Here is a 5,125-nt window from a genome sequence, read left to right on the forward strand (position 1 = left end):
TCACCCAGGCTGGAGTGCAGTGGCATGATCACCACTCACTGCAGCCTTGACCTCCCTGGGCTGAAGCCATCCTCCCATCTCAGCCTCCTGAGTAGCTGGGACCACAGATGCACACCACCATGTCTGCTAATTTTTATAGTTTTTGTACAGAAGTGGTTGTGCCGTGTTCCCCAGGCTGGTTTCAAACTCACGTGCTTGAGACTCAGCCTCATAAAGTTCTGGGACTATTGTTGTAAGCCACTGCGCCCAGCCCCAGCTCTGGATTTTCAACTGAGCCCTGGGCACTGCATTTTCTGGGCAGTGGGTGGGAAGCTTGGGCTTTTAAAGTCACTCTGACAAGAAAATCTCCTGCGCCTCCGTCACTAGGCAGCCTCAAGTATGCCATGACACTTCCCATTAATCACCATTAAACAGTCTCTTCTACTCTGAGAATAGTGCCTTAGATAGCTACCATTTAATCACTTCCTACCCAAGATTGTATATGTCATACCTATATTCATGAGATGAGTTTTTAACTACTTCATTCCCAAGTCTCCTAAAATTATTACAATTACTTCACGTCAGATAAATGAGAATGTTTATAACCAACAGATAAGAGGGTAATTTATATTCAAGTATATAATATCTAATAAGCCTCTTTGTGAAGAAATGTCTCATATTTAAACAACGTAATATTGGCTGAGCGCAGTGGCTCCTACCTGTAATCCCAGTACTTTGGAAGGCCAAGGCAGGCAGATCACTTGAGGTCAGGGATTCGAGACCAGCTTGGCCAAATGGCGAAACACCTTTCTAATAAAATACAAAAATTAGCTGGATGTGGTGGCAGGCATCTGTAATCCCAGCTACTAGGGAGGCTGATTTGGGAGAATCTCTTGGACTTGGGAAGTGCAGGTTGCAGTGAGCCAAGATTGCCTCAATGCAATCCAGCCTGGGTGACAGAGGAAGACTCCATCTCAAAACAAACAAATGAATAAATAAAAATAAAAAATAACCTCGTATTTTGGGCTTCATTTTAACCAGGCAAGAGCAGGCATATTATCCTCAGTAGTTACTGACCTTGAAATGTCACCAAACCTGTTGAAAGGGATGAAGAATTTTGGAAGATGGGATGAAATTTAATAGTGACTTAGATTAAATTATTAAAGGAACCAGAACTTTTAAAACTGCTCATTAAGATCAAATGAGTTATATACATAGGAAATATAGCCTGAAAGAACATAGATTCAAATACATACCATGAGTTTGCAATGTCATATCTTTGTATTAAAAAAATGATAAAGAAGTGTCCCATTTTGTTCCTCAGGGCTCTATTTTACCAACAACCTAGGTTTCATAACTTGGGGTGGATCGAGAAAATTTGGAACAGTCAGATAATAGCAATATGATGATTAAAGGATTAGTAATACATAGATTTGCACTTCCCAGATTAATTGATGCTTCATAAGACTTATCATTTTTATAAATGTCAGGTAACTGTTTAAGATAATTTAGTTTTTGTTCAAAAGGAAATGTTCTTTTGTTCCTCTTCCAAACAACTAGCAATGAGGTGATTGTGTATTTTTTTATGTTAAAATTTAGCTTAAAATCTTCCCTTCAGAGAGGATTATGTCTTCTATTAAATTGTAATTTTGATTATCACAATCTTTTCCCAGCAAGAATATTTGTTTTTAACCTAAACTAGATGCTTGGCTAAAGGATTCTAACCCACAAATAGGCTAAACCCATGATTTTCAAACCCATGTTGGTTAGAATTTAATTAAGTTTATCTGAGATATTATATAAGGATTTGAAAATACATTGTAAAACACCACCATTCAGCTCCCATAGGATGGTAATAATACTATTTTTAAGCTTATTATTATGAATTCATACTAGTTGCACATATTTATAGGGTACATGTGATATTTTGATACAAGCACACAATGTGATATTTTGATACAAGCACACAATGTATAACGATCAAATCAGGGAAATTGCAGTATCCATCACGAACCAAGCATTCATCTTACTGCTTTTTCTGTAATTCCCCACTGATTAAATAATCACCTTTAGTAGTTATTTGTATCACAGCCCTTATAATTAAGTCATATCAGTTTGAATGGTAGGGGGACAGAACATCTACCTTGACTGTTGGTTAGGTTCAATAAAATTATAGAGGTGGAAGAAATGTTAGTCATACAGTATTGACCTTAACAGGTACATGAGTTGTGATAACAGTGACCAAGTGATTCTCTATGGCTTTGATTTAGGTCACAGAGTCCTGGAAAGATTTATTTATGTCTAAACCAAACCTTCCTGTGAGCAAAATTCTTCTTGTCCTGTCTTTGGGGTATGTATGTATGTGGAAACTTGGTCCTTTGCTGTTTGGGATTTTTTTTAATGCATTTGATTACAATTTAGGTAATCCTGTTTGGGATTTTTTTAAATGCATTTGATTACAATTTAGGTAATCCTCCTAAAGTCAAAGCTGCTTATGTTCTCTGTACTCTAATACCCATTTTAGCAGCTAAATTATTCTGTTGCCTTTCCCTTCATTATCTTCAAGTTACGTTCCTTAAATTATTTGACTTAAAGAAAAATAATGAGAGGATTACTAATCTAGCATATTTAACATATTCTTTACATAATCATTTCTTTGATTGGTTGATCAAGGAGAAAGAGTGCACGTGGGTGGTGTGTGTGTACATTCTGAGCCTTAGTTGTTTATGAGATCACAATCAGATGTTATTATGTAATATAACATGACCTATTAGTTTGGAAGAAGTATAATTTAGAAGAAAATATTGTGGTTTCTGGAATCAGGTATTATGGGTTGGTATTCTAGCTGTAGTATCTGGGAGAATTTGGACAAGTTGCTTAATCTTTCTGGGTTTCTTTTCCTCATCTATAAAGCATGGAAAATAATAGTGAGAGGATTAAATAAATTAACACATGAAATACTCAGGATAGTGCTAGGTTCATAGTAAGTACACAATATGTGGTAGCTGCTCATCATCATGATGTTATTGTATACATACATGACATATTGATATATTTAGGCTCCTCACATTTCCTAGTTGGAAAACAAAACTCATGGCAGAGTCAGGACAATGAAAAATAAGCCAAAAACCTCGTTTTTATTGTGGAAGGTCTGACTCTTCTACCTGTCCCTTAATATCAACACTAATTGACTTGGGTACTTCCTGCCATTCCCCATTTTTCCCTTACATTTTCCCATATAACACAGAGATAATATACATATTTATCTTCAAGTATTTTTTTTCTTTTCTTTTTTTTTTTTTCGAGACAGAGTTTCACTCTTGTCACCCAGACTGGAGTGCAATGGTGCGATCTCGGTTCACTGCAACCTTCGCCTCCCGGGTTCAAGTAATTCTCCTGCCTCAATCTTCTGAGTGGCTGGGATTACAGGCATAGGCCACCAGGCCTGGCTACTTTTTCTATTTTTAGTAGTGAACGGATTTCACCATGTTGGTCAGGCTGGTCTCCAACTCCTAACCTCAGGTGATCCACCGCCTTGGCCTCCCAAAGCGCTGGGATTACAGGCGTGAGCCACCATGCCTCGCCTACCTTCAAGTATTTTTTAAAATTCACTAACTCAGGAGATCCTTGCTCATCTCCCGTTTTCAGAAGAAAGAGAATTTACACAAAGTGAACAGGCAAAGTCGCTGAAAATTGGTTGTCCTTACGCTTTCCCTCCCAGTTATCGCCTTTTTGTTGTAAGGAAGAAGGGGCTATTTGCCATCACCGAAGGGCTTCTGAGCGGCATGGTGAGTTCAGTAAAATTAATTTCTTTTCAGTCAAATAATGAAACTTCTAATACCAAGTAGCAGCAATTTTCAGTTTTTCATTGTCTTCAATTCAATGTACAAAACCTTGTAGTAAAAAAAGCATGTAAAAATTATGTTTAAGTATTCTGGATGAGAGGAAGAGAATGAGTCTGAAATTTAACAACCGTCAACAGTTAAGATCTAAAAACAAGGGTTGTAGTAGGAGTTTAGAACCTTTGTAAATTTAGAATCTTGGTAAACTCCTGTTTTCTCCTTGTTGTTTCTCATTTTTGACTAATAATTTCCGTGAGGCCGGGCGCGGTGGCTCACGCCTGTAATCCCAGCACTTTGGGAGATCGAGGCAGGCGGATCATGAGGTGAGGAGATCGAGACCATCCTGGATAACACAGTGAAACCCGTTCTCTACTAAAAAAACAAAAAATTAGCCTGGCGTGGTGGCGGCGCCTGTAGTCACAGCTGCTCCGGAGGCTGAGGCAGGAGAATGGCATGAACCCAGGAGGTGGAGCTTGCAGTGAGCGAAGATGGTGCCACCGCACTCCAGCCTGGGTGACAGAGCGAGACTCCATTTCAAAAAAGAAAACAAAAAACTTCTGTGAAATCAAGGCCTGCTCTTCTGTGCTCCACGAAGTTGCTTACATTGCTACTGTCAGCCCCATTGAGTCCAGGGAATGGAATGTAGAGTGTGGGCACCTATAGAATTTAAAGGGTAGATTTCTTTATTTTGCATTCAATGTATTAATAAGATTTTTAAAACATATTTTGGAGAAATGGCTAATTAGTGTATAACCCTGATACCAATTCCAAAAAACTTTTTTTTGTAGAGACAGGGTCTTATTCTGTCACCTGGGCTGGAGTGCTCTGGCATGATCCTAGTTCATTGTAACCTCAAATACCTGGTCTCAAGGAATCCTCCTACCTCTGCCTCCCCAGTAGCTGGCACTATAAGCATGCACAACCACACCTGGCTAATTTTCTTATTTTTGGTAGAGACAGCCTCACTATGTTGCCCAGGCTGGTCCTGAACTCCTAACCTCAAGCAAACGTCCCTCCTCGTTCTCCCAAAATGCTGAGATTACAAGCTTAAGCCACCATGACTGGCTTCCAAAAAACATTTCTTTAAATTATCTTTCCTCCACAAACACATGCAAAAGAAGTATATTCTCCCTTCAGCTTTTCTGACAATATACCACTGTCAGTGGTTTATCTTACACATCTCAAACCTTTGGAAACAAGTCCTGAACTTAAGATTTCTGCATGTAAAATCAAAAGAAAATAAACTGCCGAATCTGAAGGTTTGCATTTGAAGTTTGCATTAGTATACTTATCTCTGGGTTCCA

Source organism: Mandrillus leucophaeus, unplaced genomic scaffold, assembly GCF_000951045.1.
Source record: "Mandrillus leucophaeus isolate KB7577 unplaced genomic scaffold, Mleu.le_1.0 Scaffold287, whole genome shotgun sequence".
NCBI classification, from domain to species: domain Eukaryota; kingdom Metazoa; phylum Chordata; class Mammalia; order Primates; family Cercopithecidae; genus Mandrillus; species Mandrillus leucophaeus.